We start from the raw sequence: 25102 nt of genomic DNA, 5'->3' as shown, positions 1-25102 counted from the left end.
CAAGGCTTTGCACAGAACCAGGTAAGTGCCCGACCATTGGGCTCTATATCCCAAGCTTCCAACAGGACTGCTCAAATTAGGAGAGATGTTCTCCGAAGAATTAGTGTATGTTTTTTTCCAAGTGGTCATTTAAAGATTTCCATTTCCTACCAATCTATAAACACAGTTACCGGGATAGGCGATGTGTCTTCATGATTACCTTTTTATCACTTCCTTCAATTCTATGTAGACCCATGAATTCTCTGCATCTTCACCAGGAAGCACACTGAAGCAAGGTTTTCCCGCTTGGCTACTTCATCCAGGTGGCTGGGAAAGCAGGGCACACTCAGATGTACAGGCAATGTGGAGGAGACCCTGCATCCACAAATCATGAGGTTCACGAAAGCACGTCCATCGCCAAGAGTAGAACAGCTGGGATGCCATTCAGCCATCAAGTCCATCACTTAATGGTCTGTCCTTTCAGCATCTCTTTTGTCTGAGACATTACAGAGTCTCTGAGTGAATGTAAATCCTTCTGATAAGTGTCCAGTACATCCTGAGCCGTGGGTCTTTCTGCGGGGATCTGGCTCTTACATGCCTTATGGATATCAAACAAGTGGAATAGAACCATATCGCTGCCTTCCACGTGCCCCAGAAGGAAACTGGAGACATCCAGAATCTTCCAGATGTCAATCTTCTCATCATAGGAGGGCATGAGATCATCACGGAAGGGCGTGTCTTCCCCATAAGGCCATAACTGCTCTGGAGCCACAAAATCCCCGTGGAGTTCCCTGTGGCCACACTTCACCAGGATCCTGGAGGCGTAGTCCACCAGGGGCAGCGCACCCAGGTCATTGGCCACAATGCTGAAGTTACTTGTCAGCAGGTACTGAGACAGCGTTTTGGGCAGGTCGTTAAAGTCACACATGACCCTCATGCCCAGGGGACTCTGGTGCAGGTAGTTGATGATGGCGACATACTCCACGGCCAGCTGCAGCCGGTGCTGCCAGGTGTTCACATCTTGGTACTTTGAAAGGTTTAGTGTTTCTTCCAGGTTTCTCAGGGAACCCACGGGGTGATACTCCGTGAGAACGGTGCCATCCTCCCCTCAGTAGCCAACCAGCGTGACCACGTCTCGCTCTGCAGAGACTTAAGCATCTGCAGTCCGTGGAAGAAATCGTCCTTCATCTCCAGCCTGGTGAGCCGTGAGAGAGCAACTTTGTGCTCATTCCACTCGGACAGAAAGCCCTGAAACAGGGCCATGGAGAACGTCAGACCCAGGCTTCCACCAAATCACGCTGTGAAACGAACACCTCTTAGGAGGCAGGCGTGGTGCAGAGGACGCGGAAACAAACCAGATATGGTTCCGTCTCTGCCATCCCAGAGCTGTGAAGAGAGACTCGCAGCACTCAGCAGGGCGAGCAGCTAACTGGGAAGGGGAAGGAAGGAAGAAGGAAGAGCAGGGCCAAGGCGGAGACCACGGACTCTTCCAAAGGCTTCCCAAAACCCGAGAGTCGCCATGGACCGCAGTGTGAAGAGCACAGCCTGCTCCTGGCCGACAGAAGGGGCAGGAGGACCCAAGATGATTCCCAGGTGTATGGCTAAAGGACCTGGGTGGAAAGTGATGCCATCTACAAAGAAGGGGACAGCAGGCACCATAGAAGAGATGATCAACCGTTCCACACCAAGCCGCCTGTAGTGACACATATGGGTAATCCCGAAACTCAAGAAGCTGAAGCAGGAAGATCATGAATTTGAAGGCTATACAGTAAGACTCTATTCGGAAGGAAGAAACAAACAAACAAGAGTCCCACCCAGGACGTTCTGACTTGCTCAGAGAACTCCAAGTGCAGCTGACAAATAAGCGGTTGACTGCACGGTTCTGGGAGTCCGGGAGAGACAGGTCTCGAGAGAACCATCTGGGAATTTATTAAATATGCAAAGACAACAGCATTAGACTAGGTCTAGATATAGATTATATCTAGAGACACAGAGAGACACTTCCTCGGCTTCCATGGCTGCTAAAGGGGCCAAGAGGAAAGTAGTGTTCAGTCTGAGGTTTCCTGGTGTGTGGAGGCCACCCTGGAAAGGATGACAGTGATGGAGAGGGCGGGAGGTGGAGGTGGTGAACAAGCTTTCCTATCACAGAAACAGAAAGAGCAGCGGCTACAGAGGACAGAGCTTCTATCTGTAAATTCTTTCTGTAAAGTGTACTTTTTTTTTTTTAATTTTGACACAGGGTTTCTCTGTAGCTTTGGAGCCTGTCCTGGAACTGCTCTTGTAGACCAGGCTGGCCTCAAACTCAGAGATCTACCTGCCTCTGCTTTCCGAGTGCTGAGATTAGAGGCATGCGCCACCACAGCCCAGCCCCAGGCAATCTTTTTGCCTTGGACTCCCAGGTACAACAAGTGTCAGCGTACCTGAGCTGACAGTGAGGACAGTACAGACGTGAACACTTACCCTCTTCATGGCTCCTTCCCCAACGCGCCTCAGCTGCCTTGCTTCCAGCCTCAGCTCCTCGCAGGACAACCAGCGCAAGAGGTTTCTTATCTGTCCCATTCTGAAGTAACCATGAGGACAGCGCCTGGGATCCTCAGGAGATCGGGGAAAATGGAAAAGCAGTCGAGGCAGAGGTAAAAGAGCACATTCATAAGGGCCAAGGAGAGCAACAGCCCAACGCCCCAGGGGACTTCTCTGTGGGTGAGACCTTTCCTGCTTCCATGTTGCTGTCCCATGTCAGTTCCTACAACAGAACATGAGACAGGGTGTAGAATCAACGTCTATGCTGATTTCCACGGGAGTGTTCTGATGCCACTAGTGGGCCGAAGGTGGTCACCGTCACTGGTGGGTTTGGTCAGGATCAGCATCACTTGAAGGCATAAATGCACTGCAATGTGAGCTGCCCTGATAAACACCATTCTTCATTACAAGCTAAAATGGGAGTTCATCCAGACCACATCTAGTCTTTTTCTCCCACGGGAGCTTGCACTAGGTGGGTGGCCTGAGTGTAGATGTGTATTGTGGGACTGGGATAGAAGGCAGACAAAGAGGCTTAGTGAGCGTAGGAAACAGACAAGGGTTTCCTGAAGCTGAGAAGTTAGGGTCTTCTGGTGATACAGCTCAGGGAGCTTCCAGCTTGCGCAAGATCCTGGGCTTGAACCCTAACACAGCAACAACAAAATATTTAGGCTTTTTTTTTTCTGTGGCCCCGGGGGATTGAACACAGGGCCTTGATTAAGCTAGTTGAGCACCCTATCCCCGAGCGATGGCCCAGTAAAGAAGCAAGGCTAACTTTTCAGAAGCTTTGGGGTAGGAAGATGGAGGTGCAGAAATTAGGCCCTGATGATAATCCAGGATAAGAGTTGACAAACTTGTGAGAATGATGGTTTAATTCTAACTGTCTAAGACTTTCCAAAGAGATGACTCGGGAGACACTGGTAGCAGGAACCCAAAAAATCCAGAATAGAGATCACTGCAGGACCATGGCTGAGGGAGCTGGAAGGGGACAGACCTGGGATGGACTCTTGAGCAAAGGATGCTTGTACCTCAAACTGCTGGACAGAAGTGTTCCAAAGTGACCATTAGGCTGGGAGACAAGGGACCCAGAGTCAATCTTTTTTTTTTAACTTTCTTTTTGTTTTATTGAGAAAAAAAAATTTCCACCTCCTCCCAGCCTCCCACTCCTCCCCCCCACTCCTCTCCCCGTCTCCCCACTCCTCTCCCTCTCCCCTCACTCTTCTCCCCCTCCCTCTCATGTCTGAAGAGCAGTCAGGGTTCCTTGCCCTGTGGAAAGTCCAAAGTCCTCCCCCGCCCATCCTGGTCTAGGAAGTGGGGCTGATCTATTGGGAGCTCACCAAGGCCAGCTGGACTGTGACTGAAAAAGCAGGGGATAAAACCGGACTCTCTGAATATGGCGGACAATGAGGGCTGCTGAGGAGCCAAGGACAATGGCACTGGGTTTTGATCCTACTTCATGTTCTGGTTGTGTGGGAGCCTAGCCAGTTTGGATGCCCAGAGTCAATCTTGACAGGGCTACCTTCAGGAGTCTCTCCTTTCTCTCAGCTGGGTCTCCATCCACATGCCTGGGTCGCTCACAGTTGTGCTTGGTACTACATGGCAGCTCACAGCCTCTGTAACTCCATCCCAAGAGATCAGATGGTGTCTTCTGGCCTGTGAGAGTACTGCAGTCACACAGTGCACAGACAAAATAAAAAAGAATTATATCTCAACTTCAAAGAATAAACTCAAGTCTTGTCCCCCAAATCCTTTTGCATAGTTCCTGTCAGCAAATAAGAAACCACAGCTTCCTGTTTCTAAACCAATGAGGACATGGGTGAAGTGCTGCCACAGCAAGCAATGCGACTACTTCTAACCCCAAAACATTAGATCTGACAGTTCAGTAGCTTCGCTTAGAAAACAGAATTCAACACTGGTGTTTATTCCTTATATCACGGGGTCATAAATCTGCAATCACTCTGGTTTCATTCACAGGCCACCTGGAGGCCATCTTGCCCATTCACCCCACACTCTGGGGTCTCCCTGGCCAGGTTCAGATTCAGGTCACTTGTTCGTCTTTCCATGGGGACTCGAGACCCTCATCTTGACCTCAGGCCTCTTCCTCGGCTCATCTTTAGAGACTGAACAGAGCCGCGGCGGCTGTTTCCACCCAGGCTGCTGCATCTGTTGTATTATCTATTTCATCATACTTTAAAAAACTTTATGTTAATTATCATTGTATGTATTACGTGTGGGCATGGGCAAGCACATGCCACAGCGCACGTGTGGAGGCCAGAGGACAACTCAGCAGAGCTGATTCTCTCTTCTCTCTTTAAGTGGGTTTTGGGGATGCAACAGGCTTGCATGACCAGCACCTTTACCCACGGAGCCATCTCTCCAGCTCACCTTTCTTCATAATCTTTAGAGGGACCAGGTGTGTCTCAACGTGGACCTTAGGACAAAGGGTTTCTTTGCAACTGCTTTTTTCTCTAGCAGTCAATGCCAAAATCAAGTGATAACCGCATCACAGATGTGAGGTGCAGAGGGGTGGTATGATATCATGCGTTGTCTCTGCCTGTGCCACTCAGCCCTGTAGCCAGAGTACATAAGAGCAGCCCCTATGGCGTAGAAAAACAAACCTGTGCTTTCTCAACAAATATCTCTTACCCAACATTTACCAGGTTAAAAAAGGCCAGGACCACAGCTCACTAGTAAAGTGCTTGCTTAGCTCAGGGCTATAAAAAGAAAACAGGCAGTGGATTGTAGCTGGCCAAACCTGGCAGAGGATGATACTATTCCTTTGAGGGTGCTGCAGGCCGATGTAATCTCACCTCGTGCAGTGTCTCTGGTAGCTCTCAAGCTTCTTGGGATTCCTACATCTATACTGCAGTCTAGATCCTTCTCCCAATGCTCTGTGGGCTCAGTGTCCACTGCTGACCTTGTTGTGCCCCTTTTTCCCCAGCACATCTCTTCGGGGCTCCCACTCTATCGTGGAGACACAGCTTATCATCATTCATATCACAAACCAGGATGACTCAGTTCCTCCCTCCCCTGACCTCAGAATCAGCCAAGCCCTACATTCAGTCCTTTCCTGACTCCACCTTGGCCTCTTACCTGCACGTCTACAGCTGATTCCTGCATTATCTTTCTTTGTTCCCATCCATTCTCTACACAGCAGATGGGATCTTCCTTCTTTAATGAAATGTTCCAAAAGGAAAAACAAGTAAGATTAGGACAATCTATTCAGTGTTTTGTCAATTTACAGTTGTCCTAAATATATTTCAATTTTTTAAAAATAACATTTTTGGGGAGTGTGGCATACTGGGGACCCAACCCAGGGTCTCTCAGGGCATAGGATTCTCCACCAAGCCTGACCTTTGTGAAAGAAATAAAATATTACATATAGAACTGAAGCACCTTCCATGCCCTCTCCATCCCCAGCCGCCATTAGCCTCATGGTTATTCTCTGGGATTCTCTGGCCGGGGACCGGGGGACTTGGGAAGAAACGCCATTTCATAGGTGCTCACTTCAGACCTACTGATCAGAAACAAAATCTGCTTTTAGAGTCCTCCAGGTGGTCTGGATGAATGCTAAAATCTGAGGCCCTCTGGGTGGGCACGGTTAAACCACGTCCTCCGTGGTCACAAGTCCCTGACCATAAGCAGCTTCTCAGGCACTGTGTCACTTCTGGTATACTGGAGAGCCGCTCTGCAGCTAACGGCTTTGAAGTTCAGATTGATCTTGTTGTTGTTGTTTTAATTTCTTACATTTTATTTCTTTGACCGCGAAGGGAGGACACCTGCCAAGACATGCATGAGGAGGTCAGAGCACAACTTACAGGAATCAGGTCTTTCCTTCCACTATGGATCCTGAGTGTTGAACTCAGGTTACTGGGTTTGGCAGCAAGTACCCATCGCAACGAAGCCATCTCGCCAGCACATCACATTATGCTTTAGAGATTCATCTATTCTGCTCTGTTACTCTCAGTCGAAGAGAGCATCATCAGTGAAATAACTCCCCCTGGTCCAGACAGTCTCATTGTGTAGACAAACCAACTATACCACCCTCTTGTCTAAGTCTCCCATGGGCTGAATTATAGGTATTCACAACCAGCCTGGTGTGAAAGAAACTTTGTACATATTTCCCTACGTGTATGTGGAAGAATTCTTGTTTGACATGGAGGGGATACTTCCAAACGACAGATAAAATCCTGCCAAGAACACAACATTCAATAGTCCCACTGTGCCTTGAAAAACAAGTCTAAATTCTGAGATGAGTCTTGAGTGGCCAGGGATGTAGATCGTGAGAGAGTCAATGCTTAGCACATGCCCTGGGTCTGACTCCTGCACCAAGGGAAAAGTAAACCCCAGGAAAGTAAACTACAGAGCCCCCCAGTGTTCTATACTCCAGCCCCCAAACACTCTTTGGTGCCCAAAGAAACCCGTTAGGAGATCTGTGGACCCTTAGATTGTGCTTCAAGATGTTTGTCACCTGTTCTGTTTGGTTCCCCACCATCTGCAGTGCCTGGCACAGAGCAGGGACCAAGGCACACTGAATAGACAGTCACACCACACTTCTCTGTGTTCATGGGCGTCTGGCACACAATTGCTGTCTTCCTGTGTTTCCCTTCAGTTCTCTGTGGGACCTGCCCTTGAGCACCTCCCATCCGCCATTTCTTTCATCCAATTGCATCAATATCACAGTTACATCTTCCAAGTGTTAAATCTCTTTCACCCCAACTTCCACCTCTGACTTTTCTATTGTGTGACTACAAGTTTTATGGTGCCTAGAGCTTACAGTTTTAGGAAGGAAAGGGGGTTCCCTAAGAAAAGAACACACACAAACAGGGCAGATGGCCCAGTGGGTAAGGTGCGCAGATCCAAGCTGAAATCCCCAGAACCCAAGAGAAGCCATTGTTCCTACAGTGATGCCGGTGGTGAAGAGAATCCATGGAGGCTGCTGGGCCAGCCAGTCTGACCCATGGCACACCACAGAGTGATCCTGGCTCAAACAAGGGAGAGGGCCAAGACCAGCACCCATCTTGTACCCTGTCCTCCGCATGCGTGCCACGACACGTGTGAAACACACACACCGGCACACACCCTTTCCAGTGCACAGACTTTGGAGCTCAAAATTGTCAGCCCCTTTCCTGGGTTTTGCAAGAGACTTGTGGCCGAGCAGAGGAGCTTAAGTCTAAATCCACACCCACCACTCACTCTCCAGCTCCACACACACCTTCACTCTCGTGCTCTGGTAAAAATATCCCCCTAAGGCTCAGTCATTCAAGACTTGATCTTCAGCTGTTGCTGGATGGTGGCAGCATCTTAAAAACGTAGAGTTTGCTACAAGGAAGTTTCTGTCAGGAACAGCACGGCCTAGAAGGAGATACTGGGACCCCAGCCTGTGTCTCTCTGCATCCAGGATGCCATGAAGGAAGGCCACCTCTTCCATTGCCGTCTTCTCCCATCAGATTCCCCTTCCACCACGGATCTCTCCTGCCACGATGCGCAGAATGACCACAGGCCATAAGCAAAGGTCCCTATGCAAAGGCCCATCACGGAATGAACCCCCAGGACTGAGCCCAAATAAACCCTTCCCTTCTAAGAGCCTCCTATAGTAAGGGTGGAGCAATAGCTCAGTGGTTAAGAGCACTGGCTGAGGATCCAGGTTCAAGTCCCAACACCCATATAACAGCTCACGACTGTTTATAACTCCAGTTCCCGGAAACATGGCACCCTCACATAGAAATTCACAAAAGCAAAAATAAATAAACAAATCATTTAAAAAAGCTGATTATAGTAATACAAGCTAACACTCAAATGCTACCAACACCAGGAACAAAATTCTGCAAGAACCTGGAATTCATATTTTCTTTTTTAAAAAGATTTATTTACTACAGAGACACCCTGTCTCAAAAACCAAAATAAATGAATAAATAAAAGACTTATTTATTTTATATGAATGAGTGCTTGTTTGCATGCATTGGTGCCCAGGGAGGTTGGAATAGGGTGCTGGATTCCCTGGAACTGAAATTCTGAACAGCAGTGAGCCATTCGGGAATTGAACCCCGGTCCTCTGCAAAAACAAGTGCTCTTAACCACTGGCCTTAGAGTCCTCTTTTCAAATGAAAATATGACCCTCATTAGTTGGCAAGCCCTTAGGGCATTTATGGACTGTATTTTGTATCTTTTAGTTATAATCCTCACATTCTGAATCTCCCTAGGAAAAAAAGCAATCATCCTTAAACTCACCTCACACAGTATCACACAATATCAAACTCAAATCAATTCTGAGAGGTAGATAATTTTCCAGAGAAGGGAACGGACTCAAAGGTGAAGGCGTTCATCCAAGATCTACACCATGTACATTGAAGGGCTGCCTCAAATCCACGTTCTTCCTCAGGGTCTTGCAAAGCTCAGGGGTTAGGCAGACTTGAACCCAGTGTGGTCACTGGAGGGGGCTGCTTAGACAAAGAAAATAAGCCAACTAAATGAACTGCCAATATGCACAATGTTTTACATAATTCGAGATGTTGGTGTCACCAAGACAATTCAGGCTAAACCTCACTGTCCGATAATTATTTTAAATAATCTGGATATTATGTAGCTAGTACAGGCAAAGAGTGGGATGTCAAACTTCATAAACTCCAAATATTGCTTTTTAATAGAGGAGGGAAGTGGGGTTCACACAGTTGAGTGGTGGCGCCCGGTGCACAGAGAGACCCGGAGAGGGTTGCGCGGAGAGCACACGGAGGGGCTGTATGGTGATCTCCCGGAGGGGGTGCGTGGTGATCACCCAGAGGAGGTCGGTGCATGGTGATCACCCAGAGCGGGGCGGTGCACGGTGATCACCGAGGGTGCGGGTGCACAATGAGCACCCGGAGGGACGGGGGTTCACGGTAAGTATCTGGAGAGCACCACTTGCTCCAAGGCGAGGCTCAGCTGAAGCCCGGGAGAACCAAGTCATCCCATCCTGTGGCTGGGTTGGGGAGGTGGTCCAGGCTAGGAAAGGCCCCGCAGAGCCCCAGTCTGCTCCACTATTCTCCCGAGCCTACCTGATACCCACCAAATCTGGCTCGCTGCCCACTACTCCCGCTTGGCAGGAAGCGGTCCGAAGCGAGCGCGAGGCTGCCCCTGGTGGCCGCCTCCCGCCGTACCATGGACGCCCGCTCTCACCCAGCCTCTGGTTCTGCTGGTGAGTGTCAGGAAACAGCCAACAGGTTGAGCCTGGGGCTGGGAATATCAGAGGGTTGCTTTGTGATCTACATCTTTGCAAAGCAGTAGTGGCCAGAGGGTGGGCCCCAGAACAGCAGCCTGAGCAAATTTCCGAAATTCTCAGTCCCACTGCCGACCGAGCCCCCAGAGGTACTGATGCCTCTGGATTTGGAAACTGCATGTAAGGTGAATTTGGGGCTTTGATCTGAGATGCAAAGCTGAACTTCACAAATTTCAGGTCCAAACCTCAAGCTGGATATTTAAGTGACGTGAAGGTTGGAAGATCTTAGCGAGGCACACGTATCTGTACTTGATGTGAAACGAGAGGTTGTGAAATGGAAAATCAGACGTAATTTGTTGTTTGTTTAAAATACACATAATATCATCTATTCTAAACTGATCTACTTTCTAGGTTTGAAATCAAGACAGTATGGCATGCAGATTTTTAAAAACCCATCTGTGCTTCTTATCCAAATAATGAGTGTTAAGTCCAAGCATGTTAGAGGACTGGGTTCGATTTCGAAAGCACTAGGGGCGTGGGGCAAAAAACACTCTGTAAGCCACTTTTGCCTCTCAATCTGACGTGTGTGTGTGTGTGTGTGTGTGTGTGTGTCACTCGAAGACCAGGGATACTAGATGCCCTTGGAGCTGTAGTTGTGTGAGCCACCTGATATGCATTCTGGGAACTAAGCTCAGGTTCTCTGCAAGAGCAGCACAGGTGTTTTACTATGGAACCAGCTCTCCAGCACCAAGAGTGCTTAGAGTAGAAAGTATACCTGGATGTATAATAATAAGAATACCTTATATTCTTATATAATAATACATATTAATAATTCAGAAGTAAATTATATGCATTATATCTCAAAGCCACTAAAAGCACTGCTTAAGGAATACAGGGTTTCAGTTTGAAAAGATAAAAAAAATTCTGCTGCTGATGGAGGTAATGGTTGCATAACAGTGTGAAATATCCTGGCTGTCACTGAAATATGCACTTAAAATGGAGACATGGCTCCACAGTAAAGAGCACTGGCTGCTCTTCTGGAGGACATGGGTTCCCTCAGCGACACAGCAGCTCCAACCATCTCTCAGTCAGTTTCAGAGGATCTGAACTCGGGGTGCACTGCACACCTGTGATGCATACATACATGCAGCCAAAGCACCCATAAAACTCAAAACAACCTCCTAAAAATGACTAAGGTCATAAGATGTGTTGTGTGTGGTTTGCTATATGGAAAACACTGTAGGGGCCCGTGAGCAGGCCAGCAGGTAAGGGTGCTGGCGACCTAAGTTCACTCCCTAGGAGCTACAGGTGCGAAGTGAGAAAGGATTCTCACAGCTCTGATCTCCATATGCACACGTGCACACACACTCTCTCTCTCATACACACACATCAAATAAATGCAATATATTAAAAGTTACATTGATTTATATGTATTGACATGGAGAGATGTTCATAACATCTGCTTGTTAGTGATTTTAATGTTAAATATCTCCCATAGGCTCACATGTTTCAATGGTCCGCAGGGGGTGGGGGTTGAGACTATTTTGGAAGTGGAGTCCTGCTGGAGGATGTGGGGATTTGTAAAGAGGCCTCACTTCCTGTTCTCTCTGGGCTCTTCTCTGGCCACCAACCTTCCCCTGCCTGCTGCTGTATGGTCTATGGAATGATGGCCTATATGCCACTGGAAGAGTAAACCAAAACAATAAATCTCTTCTCTCTTAAGTTGCTTTTTCTGGTTATTTTTTTCTTACAGTAATTGGAAGGTGAGTAAGACAATGGTTTAGAAATATGCATTTAATGTTGTTGGTGCCGCACGCTATTCTCATGCAGTGGAAGACAACAAAACAGAGATTTCAGGAAGAAAGGATGGGGAGAAGACTTCCCAGAAAGATGGAGCATACACTGGCAAATTCTCCCACAAAGTGCAGCTTCAGAATCAAAAAAAGGATTAATTCGAGGTGGATCAAGAAAGGCCAGAATTTGAGCAGCACGGGTCTGGTCAGGAAAAGTCAGTTCTGTTTTCTTCTGACCTGGAACTCTTCTGGTTCAGCATGGGGCAGTAAAAAAAATTCCTAAGTCAGGAGAGTGGAGGAAACCCCTCATTTGTTTGGTTTTGTCCCTTTATTCCCTAGCAGCCCCAGCCACTTACATCACAGCAGCAAATGTGGTTGCCAACAAAAAGCTGCAGGAGCTGGAAGCACAGCTAGAGCCCTCCTTTCTACCTAGTGGAACCCTCATCCATTGCTGGTGGGAATGCAAACTTGCGCAACCACTATGGAAATCAGTGTGGCGGTTTCTCAGGAAATTCGGGATCAACCTACCCAGCAATAACACTCTTGGGAATATACCCAAGAGATGCTCTATCATACTACAAAAGTATTTGTTCAACTATGTTCATAGCAGCATTATTTGTAATAGCTAGAACCTGGAAACAACCTAGATGCCCTTCCATGGAAGAATGGATGAAGAAAGTGTGGAATATATACATATTAGAGTACTACTCAGCAGTAAAAAAACAATGACATGTTAAATTTTGCATGCAAATGGATGGAAATAGAAAACACTATCCTGAGTGAGGTATCCCAGACCCAAAAAGATGAACATGGGATGTACTCACTCGTAATTGGTTTCTAGCCATAAATAAAGGACATTGAGCCTATAACTTGTGATCCTAGAGAAGCTAAATAAGAAGGTGAACCCAAAGATAAACATATAGTTATCCTCCTGGATATTGGGAGTAGACAAGATTGCCCGGCAAAAATTGGGAACTTGGGGGTGGGGTTGGATGGGGGTAAAGGGATATGGGGAGAGAAAAGTGTGAAGGGAAGGATGGGGAGAGCTTGGGGGAATGGGATGGTTGGGATAAAGGAAGGGTGGATATGGGAGTAGGGAAGTATATATCTTAATTAAGGGAGCCATTTTAGGGTTGGCAAGAGACTTGACTCTAGAGGGGCTCCCAGGTGTCCAAGGAAATGTCTCCAGCTAGTTCCTTGGGCAGCTAAGGAGAGGGAGCCTGAAATGGCCCGATCATATAGCCATACTGATGAATATCTTACATATCACCATAGAACCTTCATCTGGTGATGGATGGAGATAGAGACAGAGCATCACAATTGAGCACTGGACTGAGCTCCCCAGGTCCAAATGAGGAGCAGAAAGAGGGAGAACATGAGCAAGGAAGTCAGGACCACAAGGGGTGCACCCAACCACTGAGACAGTGGGGATGATCTATTGGGAGCTCACCAAGGCCAGCTGGACTGGGACTGAATAAGCATGGGATAAAACCGGACTCCCTGAACGTGGTGGACAATGAGGGCTGCTGAGAAGGATCATGGCACTGGGTTTTGATCCTACTGCATGTACTGGCTTTGGGGGGGCCTAGCCTCTTTGGATGCTCACCTTCCTAGACCTGGATGGAGGAAGGAGGACCTTGGACTTCCCACAGGGCAGGGAACCCTTACTGCTCTTCTGACTGGAGAGGGAGGGGAAGCGGAGTGGGGGGCGGGGGAGGGAAATGGAAGGTGGGAAGGAGGCAGAAATTTTTAATAAAAAATAATAAAAGAACATTAAAATTCTAAACCAAAGAAAAATGGTTAGTTCTGTGAATTGGTTAATTCACAAAACTGAAATAAACATTTCATGAGTTTTTTTTTATTTGATAAGAAGTTTATTTCCAGTTGTTTTAAATATTATTACAACAAATTGTATATAACATATATGATAAAATTATGTATGTGTATATATGTATATTTAACTGCATATATCTTTTCACAGGTCTTTGAATATTTTTATTTTTTTTATTGAGAAAAGGAAAAAAACAAGTTTCCGCCTCCTCCCAGCCTCCCATTTCCCTCACCCTCCTCCCACCCTTCTCCCCCTCCTCCCACCCTTCTCCCCCTCCTCCCACCCTTCTCCCCCTCCCCTTCCTCCTCTCCCCCTCCCTCTCCAGTCCAAAGATCAGCCAGGGTTCTCTGCCCTGTGGAAAGTCCAAGGTCCTCCCCCTCCGTCCACATCTAGGAAGGTGAACATCCAAACTGGCTAGGCTCCCACAAAGCCAGCACATTAAGTAGGATCAAAATCCAGTGCCATTGTCCTTGGCTTCTCATCAGCCCTCATTGTTCGCCATTCCACACTTTCTTAATCCATTCTTCCATTGAAGGGCATCTAGGTTGTTTCCAGGATCTGGCTATTACAAATAATACTGCTATGAACATAGTTGAACAAATGCCCTTGTCATATGATAGGGCATCTCTTGGGTACATTCCCAGGAGTGGTATTGCTGGGTCCAGGGGTAGGTTGATCCCGAATTTCCTGGGAAAACGAAACACTGATTTCCATCGTGGGTGAACAAGATTGCATTCCCACCAGCAATGGCTGAGGGTACCCTTCCTCCACAGCCTCTCCGGCAAAGGCTATCATTGGAGTTTTTATTTTATTCATTCTGACAGGTGTAAAATGATATCTCAAAGTTGTTTTGATTTGCATTTCCCTGATCGCTAAGGAGGTTGAGCATGACCTTAAGTGTCTTTTGGCCATTTGAACTTCTTCTGTTGAGAATTCTCTGTTAAGTTCAGTGCCCCATTTTTTAATTGGGTTAATTAGCATTTTAAAGTCTAGTTTCCTGAGTTCTCTATATATTTTGGAGATCAGACCTTTGTCTGTTGCGGGGTTGGTGAAGATCTTCTCTCATCAGTAGGTTGCCTTTTTGTCTTAGTGACAGTGTCCTTTGCTTTACAGAAGCTTCTCAGTGTTAGTAGGTCCAATTTATTCAAGGTTGCCCTTAATGTCTGTGCTGCTGGGGTGATACATAGGAAGCGATCTCCTCTGCCCATCTGTGGTAGGGTACTTCCCACTTTCTCTTCTATCAGGTTCAATGTGTTCAGACTGACAGTGAGGTCTTTAATCCATTTGGACTTGAGTTTTGTGCACGGTGATAGATATGGGTCTATTTTCATTCTTCTACAGGTTGACATCCAGTTATGCCAGCACCATTTGTTGAAGATGCTTTCTTTCTTCCATTGTATACTTTTAGCTCCTTTATCAAAAATGAGGTGTTCATAGGTTTGTGGGTTAAAATTCGGGTCTTCTATACGATTCCATTGGTCGACTTCTCTGTTTTTATGCCAGTACCACACTGTTTTCATCAATGTAGCTCTGTAATAGAGTTTGAAGTAAGGGATGGTAATGCCTCCAGAAGATCCCTTATTGTATAGGATTGTTTTGGCTATCCTGGGTTTTTTGTTTTTACATATAAAGTTGATTACTGTCCTCTCAAGGTCTGTGAAGAATATTGATGGGGATTGCATTGAATCTATAAATTGCCTTAGGTAGAATTGCCATTTTTACTATGTTGATCCTCCCAATCCAAGAGCAAGGGAGGTCCTTCCATTTTCTGGTATACTCCTCAGTTTCTTTCTTCAATGCCTTAAAGTTCTTGTCAAATAGATCTTTCACTTCCTTGGTTAGAGTTACCCCCAGATATTTTATGCTGTTAGTGGCTATCGTGAAAGGTGAAGCTTCTTTGATTTCCCTCTAAAGGAGTTTATCAGCTGTAAAAGTTCTTTGGTGGAGTTTTGGGGGTCGCTTATGTACACTATCATATCATCTGCAAATAACGAAAGTTTCACTTCTTCCTTTCCAATTCGAATCCCCTTAATCCCCTTATATTGTCTTATTGCTATTGCTAGAACTTCAAGCACTATATTGAAGAGGTATGGCGAGAGTGAACAGCCTTGTCATGTTCCTGATTTTAGTGGGATGGCTTTGAGTTTCTCTCCATTTAATTTGATGTTAGCTGTCGGCTTGCTGTATATAGCTTTTATTATATTTAGGTATGACCCTTGTATCCCTAATCTCTCCAAGATCTTTATTATAAAGGGATGTTGAATTTTGTCAAATGCTTTTTCAGCATCTAATGAAATGATCATATGGTTTTTTTCTTTCAGTTTATTTATATGCTGGATTACATTGATAGATTTTCGTATGTGGAACCAGCCCTACATCTCTGAGATGAAGCCTACTTGATCATAATGGATAATTTTCCTAATGTGTTTTTGGATTCGGTTTGCCAGTATTTTGTTGAGGATTTTTGCATCGATGTTCATGAGTGAGATTGGTCTATAATTTTCTTTCTTGGTTGAGTCTTTGTGCGGTTTGGGTATCAGAGTAACTGTAGCTTCATAAAAGGAATTTGGCAATGCCTCTTCTGTTTCTATATTGTGAAATACATTAATGAGTATAGGTATTAGGTCTTCTTGGAAGTTCTGGTAGAATTCCACATTGAAACCATCTGGTCCTGGGCTTTTTTTGGTAGGGAGGTTTTGATAACAGCTTCTAATTCTTTACGACCAACAGGTCTGTTTAGATTGTTCACCTGGTCCTGGTTTAACTTTGGTATATGGTATTTATCTAAAAATGTGTCCATTTCCTTTACATTTTTCAGTTTTGTGGCATACAGGCTTTTGTAGTAAGATCTAATGATTCTCTGAATTTCCTCTGTGTCTGTGTTCATGTCCCCCTTTTCATTTCTGATCTTATTAATTTGGAAATTCTCTCTCTGCCGTTTGATTAGTTTGGATAGGGGTTTATCAATCTTGTTGATTTTCTCCAGGAACCAGCTTTTTGTTTCATTGATTCTTTGGATTGTTTTCTGTGTTTCTATTTTGTTGATTTCCACCCTCAATTTGATTATTTCCAGTCTTCTACTCCTCCTAGGTGAGTGTGCTTCTTTCTTTTCTAGAGCTTTCAGGTGGGCTGTTAAGTCTCCAATGTGTGCTTTCTCCGTTTTCTTTAAGTGGGCGCTTAGTGCTATGTACTTTCCTCTTAGGACTGCTTTCATAGTGTCCCATAAGGTTGAGTAGGTTGTTTCTTTATTTTCATTGAATTCAAGGAAGACTTTAATTTCTTTTTTTATTTCTCTCTTGATCCAGGTGAGGTTCAGTAATTTACTGTTCAGTTTCCATGAGTTTGTAGTCTTTCTGGGGGTAGCATTGTTATTGAATTCTAAATTTAATCCATGGTGATCTGATAAGACACAGGAGGTTACGAATATTTTTTTGTAACTGTGGAAGTTTGCTTTGTTACCAAGTATGTGGTCAATTTTCGAGAAGGTTCCATGAGCTGCAGAGAAGAAGGTATATTCTTTCCTATTGGGTAGAATTTTCTATAGATGTCTGTTAAGTCCATTTGATCCATTACCTCCATTAATTCTCTAATTTCTCTGTTAGGTTTCTGTCTGATTGACCTGTCCTTTGGTGAGAGAGGAGTGTTGAAGTCTCCTACTATTAGTGTGTACGGTTTGATGGCAGCCTTGAGTTTTAGTAATATTTCTTTTACGTATGTGGGTGATTTTATATTAGGGGCATAGATATTCAGGATTGAGACTTCATCCTGATGAATTGTTCCTGTTATGAGTATAAAATGTCCCTCTCCATCTCTTCTGATTGATTTAAGTTTGAAGTCAACTTTGTTAGAAATTAGTATGGCCACACCTGCTTGTTTCTTAGGTCCATTTGCTAGATAAACCTTTTCCCATCCCTTTACTCTGAGTAGGTGCCTGTCTTTGTGGTTAAGGTGTGTTTCTTGTAAACAGCAGAATGTTGGATCCTGATTTCGTACCCAATCTCTTAGTCTGTGCCTTTTTATAGGTGAGTTGAGTCCATTGACATTAAGTGATATTAATGACCAGTGGTTGTTAACTCCGGTCACTTTTTTAGTCGTAGAGTTTGTGTGTTTCCCTTCTTTGAGTTGTGCTGGTGAAGGGTCTCTAGATGTTTGAGTTATTGTGGTCTGTTGGACTCCTTGGTTTGTGATTTTCCTTCTATCACTTTCTGTAAGGCTGGATTTGTGGCTACGTATTGTTTAAATTTGTTTTTATCCTGGAAAATTTTGTTTTCTTCATTTATAGTGAACGAAAGCTTGGCTGGGTGTAATATTCTGGGCTTGCATCCATGGTATCTTAGTTTTTGCAGTACATCTATCGAGGACCTTCTGGCTTTCATTTTTTCCATAGAGAAATCAGGTGTAAGTCTGTTAGGTTTACCTTTATAAGTAACTTGGCCTTTTTCCTTTGCAGCTTTTAATATTCTTTCTTCATTCTGTATGTTTTGTGTTTTGATTATTATATGGCGAGGAGATTTTTTTTTGGTCCAGTATATTCAGTGTTCTGTATGCTTCTTGAACCTTCAAAGGAATATCTTTCTTTAAGTTGGGAAAGTTCTCTTCTATAATTTTATTAAATATATATTCTGGACCGTTGAGTTGTACTTCTTCTCCTTCTTCTATCCCAATTATTCTTAGGTTTGGTTTTTTTATTGTGTCCCAGATTTCCTGAATGTTTTGTGATGAGAATTTGAAGGCGTAAGTCACAAACAATGCCACACCAATTTGGGGTTATGATTATTAGGGTGGTATTTATTTAAAGGGGAAAAAACTTACAGATCACTGTCCCAGGCAACAGCCCTCTAAGCAACCAGGAAAGGAGTCTAGTCTCAGGCGGAGCAGGAAGTGAAGAGAGAGAGGAGAGGGAAGTGGCCGCTTTTTTAAAGGGAGAGAAACCACGCCCCAATGGGCTGGTACCTCAGCGGTGATAGGCTGGAGGAGTGGGAGGACCTCCCGCAACACCTCCCCCTTTTGTTTAAATAAGAGCGTTCTAAACCTACTATGAAATTATATACAATAAGTACAAATATCCTATTCTAACTAGCTTAGGTCTTGTATAATAAATAACTTGGCCAAGTCATGAGAGAAAGTAACTACATTTATATAGTCTTCAACCCCATCGAAGATCAGAGAGGGAAATAATGTTACCTGGGTAATTAGGAAGTTCAGTAAAACAACTTCCAAAACATGCAACAAATCACAGAGACAACTGGCTACCTGGGCAATCACCCAAAATCACGTTAGCAGCGTTGAAGCAACCAACTTTGGCTAAGGCCTAACATAACTGACATACCATTTTCAAAGGCAAGCAACTTTTCAAAACTATCTTACCCTGTCTTGGCAGGATATGACAGCCCTGTTTTATCCATTGATGCATGCTCTGTATCTTTGTCAGTCGTTGAGGTATGGGCATTTCTTTGCCCAAAGGCCAGTTCTGCCAAAAAGAAGACTCCAGGTGGAGTGTCTTTGGTGCTCAACATTCTCTTGGGAATAGAGTGGTGTTGCCAGGAGCAATTGTGTCTCACTACCACAAAACTCTGAGTTAGATTAAAGGCCATTTTCTACAGCTCTTTGAAGAAGTTGAAGATTATCTATCTATACTGAGTATAATCTCTATATATCTAAAGAACCTGAATAATCTATTATAAATGACAAACTTAGATGACTATTAGTCTATATAGTTCTCAATATCTATCTAACTTAAAGACTAAGACAATAAACGACTGTGAAACAAATGAGGACAATGACCTCCAAATATAAACAATGTACAAATATATATTGCAGTAGGTAAATATATATCAATACACAAATATTATATAAGTATCTTAATCAGAGGTAGAAATGTACACTGCAATATGGTAAATATATACAATATATATATCAATACAATATATGTCAATACATAAAAAATGTTTTAAACAGAGGTAGAAACATGCATGCGTACAATAGTCAATATAATTTAACTTTGTATCAATATACAAGAATCTATACCAATATATTTGTCTAAAGACAGTAACTCACAATTACAAATCTATTATCCCATCAGCGGTGATAGGCTGGAGGAGTGGGAGGACCTCCCGCAACAAGAATTTGTTGGTTTTGCTTTTTCTTTGATCAGTGTGTTTATTTTCTCTATGGTATCTTCAGTGTCTGAAATTCTTTCTTCTATCTCTTGTAATCTGTTGGTAGTACTTGTCTCTGTCGTTCCTGTTCGTTTACCCAGATTTTACATCTCCATCCTTCCCTTGGTTTGTGTTTTCTTCATTACTTCCATTTCATTCTTCAAGTCTTGAACCGCTTCCCTTACCGGTTTGATTGCTTTTTCTTGTTTCTCTTGGTTTTCTTGGGTATCTTCGAGCGATTTATTCATTTCCTATACCTTTTTGTTTGTAATCTCTAATTGTTTATGACAGTTTTTCACCTCCTGTTTAAGGTCTTCTATTATTTTCATATAATTCACTTTTGATTCGATTTCTTCTAATTCTTCTAGAGTAGGGTGTACAATTCTTCTTATTTCGGGATCCCTGGATTCTGGTGATGTTATGTTGCCTTTCAGGTTGTTGGAGGAATTCTTGCATTGGCGCCTTCCCATCTCTTCCTTCAAATGGAGCCAGGAGAGGCCTGGTGTCTTGGTCCAGTCTTTGCTGTGACTGAGTCTCTGGGTGTATCTCTTCAGTGTAGAAGCAGGAACCGTCCCTTCCAGATGGAACTCCTCAGCACTGAAACATGGATGCCTGGTAGTCCAATGACCCGCAGAAAAAGGGAGAACTTGGGGGGCGGGGACGAGTAGAATACAGGACACCCTGCTTCAAAAGCTGAAGGTGCTCGTGCTCCCTTTCAGGGGTCCTTGAGGCTGGCCTGGTAGGCAGGCACTCACTGCTAAGGGTGGGTAGCCTTAGTGTAGGAACAGAAAACTGTTCCTGAGCAAAGGACCTAGCAGAAAACGCAGGCTTGGGGGGGGGGGGGAGGTCATGTGTAAGAAAGACAGCCCTGCAGAAGGAGCTGGGGGAGAGGGGTTTGTGCTCTCTTCCAGGATAATCCACCCCTGGATAGCACACACTCACCCATCCAGATGGAACTCCTCAGCACCTAAACAGGGCTGCCTGGTAGCCCAATGATCTGGGGACAAAAGGAAAAACGGGGCACTCAGGGTGGGATCCAGGAGAGCACAGGCAACCCTGGAGCACAAGCTGAAGGTGCCCGGGCTCCCTTACAGGGGACCTTGAGGCCTGCCCGGTAGGCCGGCACTCACCACTCTGGGTGGGTAGCCTTAGTGCAGGAGCTTAAAACTGTTCTTGAGCACTGGTCCTAGCATATAGCAGGGCAGGGTTGGGGGGGGTGCTGGGGGGCATACTATAAATTCTTGATAAACCATCTATTGCTAACAGTTTTGGCATCTTTACGGTATTTACCTTAATTAGGGAAAAGTCCACTTTTTGCTCATTTCTCTCCCACAGTAGAAGGCAAGGAGAAAGGTGTGAATTTTCCATATGCTTTATATTCAGTATTTTAGGTCTTTTAAAAGCTAACCTAATGAACAGACATTTTCTCTTAAGCACACTATTTATTTGGGTCAAAATCAGATTATTATTTTTCTTTTTTTTATTTATTTATTAAGGATTTCTGCCTCTCCCCACAACCGCTTCCCATTTCCCTCCCCCTCCCCCGATCAAGTCCCCCTCCTTCATCTGCTCGAAGAGCAATCAGGGTTCCCTGACCCGTGGGAAGCCCAAGGACCGCCCAACTCTATCCAGGTCTCGTAAGGTGAGCATCCAAACTGCCTAGGTTCCCCCAAAGCCAGTACGTGCAGTAGGATCAAAAACCCACTGTGATTGTTCTTGAGTTCTCAGTATTCCTCATTGACCGCTATGTTCAGCTAGTCTGGATTCTTGAGTGTGGTGGTGCTCACCCGGAATCCCAGCACTCAAGAAGGTGAGGCAGGAAATTTTAATGTTCAAGACCAGCCTAGTCTACAAAACAAGGCCCATTTTAAGAAGTAGTTGAGGAGCATTACCTCAGAGGTGAAGAGTACTTGCTACTCTTGCAGAGAATCAGTGACTCACAACCTTCCAGGACTCAGGTCCAGGGGATCTGAAGCCTTCTTCTGACCAGGTATATGTCATACAGAAGACAGACATTTGGGCAAAACACACACATGCATACAATAAAATGATGCAGCTTCTGAAAACAGTAACAGGAACTTGTCTGACCAGAGACAAACCAGGCCCCTCATGATCCTCTGTGTCTATGGGTGACCATAGCAAGGATGGCCACAAGGTGAGATTCCAACGAGAAAAGGTATCTGGAAAGAATTTGGGACCTATTCTAGGAAAGATCTCAAAAGATCCAAACTGGTACCTGGAAAAAGCTTCAGTAAAGTTACAAGCCACAAAGCTTTTGGAGTCAGAAAGAAATCCAGTGAAGAGCTTGAAGAGAGACTCCATAACTGACTCAAAACACATAAACGAGTATCTAGAAAGCACGCTGAAAGCTCATGTGGGCACAAAGTCAGAGCAAATCAATCAAAGTCTGATCCCTCTGAGTGTGTGTCGATTCTGGCTTGCTATGAATGATGGTTTTTCATGTCTGACATCCAATTGGAAACTAAGAATTTACATCCTCTAAGAGTTCAGAAAAGTCCATGAGCTCTTCCCAGAAGCTTGTCTTTCTTGATTCAGATGCTCACCAGGCCATGGAAGAACAGATTGCAAGGTTTCGTATGAAGCCCATGTGGGGCCTACCCTTCAAGAGGCTCAAGCCCATAAAAAAATCTCTTTAAGCTGAAAAAAGCTGAGTCCTTGCCCGTTGCACTGTGTGACTTGCTGTCCCAACAAAGTCTGTATCTGGGACCAGTTCAGCAGTTGAGCTAGTCAGGTTCCTAGGGAAACCATGCCAGTTGAGAAAGGTGGTAATTGAGGATTTTTCTTCATCACTACGGAATCTTTTCCTTGTCTCTTCTTTTTCCTGTACGGATATCGAGAGAACCCTGAGGGCATTTCCATCTGGTGCTGACCATGAGCCTTCACGGGCCCTGCCAACCAAAGCAGAGAGCAAGCAAGCTTCATTCTTAAACTCTCAAGCATAAATTCATAGATACACCATCTCAGAGTGGGACTGTCTTAGAGAAAGAGAGAGAGAGACCCAAGAAGTCCTTTTACTGCCTAGAAGGACCAGTATCCAAACCCAGGGGCACACAGTCACCAGGAAATAACTCTTAGTGAGTTTCCACAAAGTGTGGAGACAATCAGCCAGCCAGCCGCAAGTCTACACCACTGCTGTGCTCCTTCCAGAGCATCCCAGGAGCACACTGCTTCCTGCAGACACTTTGGTTTCCCAGGGGTTAGGTGACATTGTGATGGTAGGAGGGGACAAGAGCCTGATGAAGCAGAAGCCCAGTACTCCAAAGCATCAAGTCTCACCAAAGAGCCAAATCAAAGTGTTGGCACCTACTTACCAAGGTGAGGAAACTAAAAGACATTATCAGTCCCTGCCAAAACCCACACAGGTTCCTCCAAATAGCCCCTTCCAAAACCGTGTGAGCCGCTTTCTTCCAGGAATTCACCCCACGCAAACAATCGAAGGGCAGGTATCTGCCTAAGAAAGGTGAGCCTACAGTAGCTACTGCCCAGAGTCAACGAAACGAAGTGAAAAAGAAACCACGTGTGGACAGCAATGTTGCTGAAGCCCAGGAACTTATGACATGGAGAGATGTTAGAAATTAACATGATGCAGCAACATAAACTCCGTGCTTCCAAGGTAAAACAGCACAGGGAAACTCCCCCCCCCCCCCCCCCCCCCCCCCCCCCCCCCCCCCGGCCCCTGGTCATAAGCCAGCCTCCTACTCAGAGCAAGGAAGAGCACCCAGTCACCCAGCCAATTCCTCCTGCCAAAGGTATTCTACAAAGGAGAGGCACATTAAAGATCAACCATCTCAGAAAAATGTACAATTGAGCAATGAACCCCAGACCCCTCAGAATCCCAGCCTCTTGCCCCCTAACACAACCTTGGACCTACTTTGTTGCTCCCAGCATGGAACAATAGTGCCTACTGTTGCAAGTTGCCATCTCTGCTGTCCTAGGCACTGTGCTGTTCAGAGAAGTATCTGTAGCCAACTAGAAAATTCCTCTCTAGTTTTTACTAATAGGAAAGCATAATCAACAGAAAAAACCTTAGTCCATGTAAAATTATTTTTCTAATAATAACACATTCAAGATATTTAAGGTACAACAAAACACACATTTTCACCTTAATATAAAGCGATGGTTTCTCTCTGTTCCATGTTTTATATGGATCTTGCTTCCTACCAGAGATAAACGGGGATGGGTTATGGACAAAGATAGTTCAAACCTACTTCCGTAAACATTCTTGACATCAAAACACTGTTTCCAATGTCCAGGGAGATGGTTCTCTTGGTAAAATGCTTGATGCAAAAGAATAAACACCTGAGATTGTATCTTTAGCATACATGTAAAAACCAAGCACGATGCTATTTTTAATCCCCATGTTGGGGAGAGGAAGATGGCTTTAATGGGGAATTCTACTGAATATTGAAATGACTTTTAAAATTAATGGTTTATTTTATTTTTATTTATGCATATTCATGTGTCTTTGTATTTGTACTCACATATGTGCAGGTTTTTGAGGAGGCCAGAGAGAGTTTTAAGTCCCAGGTATTTGGGAGTAATCAAAGGTGAATGCTAGGAAGTGGACTATATTCTTCTCTGAGACCAAGTGCTTTTATTTGCTAAACCATTTCTTTATCCTTTTACCAAACATTTAAAGGAGACTTGACATGCTTCACAAATGTTGGATAGACCCTCTAGCTGCCTTTTCTCTCTCTCAGAACTTGAGCTAACCTTGGTCTCTCAGCCTGGTAGCCTCTCTCCTTCAAAAGAGTTGATAAAATGTACCGCAACTTCACAGATTTTAAAGAATTCAGTATATCCTTCCCACTTGCAGCTGTGAGCAAGCCCTGCCTCCTGAAAATCCTACACCAAGGGCCATTCTGAATTACAGCTTTGGGTAGAAAATCTATAGGAATTAAAGACTCCCCTGTTCTTCAGATTTAAAAGGAAGTTTCTATCTCCCTGTAAGAGTGAATAATGGCTATATATGGCCATGAAGCCATGTATATCCTGACATTAAAGCAATAAATTATCTTTCTTTTTCCCTTAGGGCCAAGCAATACATGAGAGCTATCCTTCCTAATGGTTCCCAATTTCAAAGCTCCATAACAGTTTCACATGGTGTGAGATTCTCTCCCTGCTCCCCTCCTCTCTCTTATTAATGCTCACTAGAGGGTAATTTTTGTGATCTTCTTTCTAGGAACAGACTTCCTTTTGTAATTTTGAGCAAATGTTTCTAAAATTTGAAGACAAAAGAACACTTTCAAATTTCTCTAATGGAGGTCACCATTATTCTCATAGAAACCCAAATAAGGGTGCTACAAAAATAAAAGATTTTATTAACATGTATTAGTTGTAAACATTAATTTAACTCAGTGTTTTATTTCAATACATGTTTATAGCAGGCACAACCAAAAGCAGCCTCCTTTTCAGCACTCCTCTCAATTCCTTCTCAGCCTCTAATAATCACTATTCTACATTCCAGCAAGTGCTCTTCTCTGTCTACTCCTTTTTGAGTGGGATTATAAGAAGTGACAGAGGCCTAGCTTGTTATGTAGCTACTAGTACCTGAACTCAAATCTTCATGATTGAACAAGCTCTCTTAGCCTTGAGCTATCTCTCCATT

At 44.6% G+C, this 25102-nt stretch overlaps 2 pseudogenes; one reads left to right on the top strand and one right to left on the bottom strand.

The window, feature by feature from the left end:
* Nucleotides 1-439: 439 nt before the first annotated feature.
* Nucleotides 440-2714, bottom strand: LOC121438571 (annotated as a pseudogene).
* Nucleotides 2715-21523: 18809 nt separating this feature from the next.
* LOC121438570 lies at nt 21524-23505 on the top strand (annotated as a pseudogene).
* The last annotated feature ends 1597 nt before the right edge of the window (nt 23506-25102 follow it).

The sequence above is a fragment of the Microtus oregoni genome, unplaced genomic scaffold, assembly GCF_018167655.1.
Source record: "Microtus oregoni isolate MIOR12 unplaced genomic scaffold, Mior012 000056F_ref0000123, whole genome shotgun sequence".
Taxonomy (NCBI): Eukaryota; Metazoa; Chordata; class Mammalia; order Rodentia; family Cricetidae; genus Microtus; species Microtus oregoni.
Note: the sequence above shows the minus strand (reverse complement) of the source record. Positions and strands in the feature narration are given on the sequence as shown.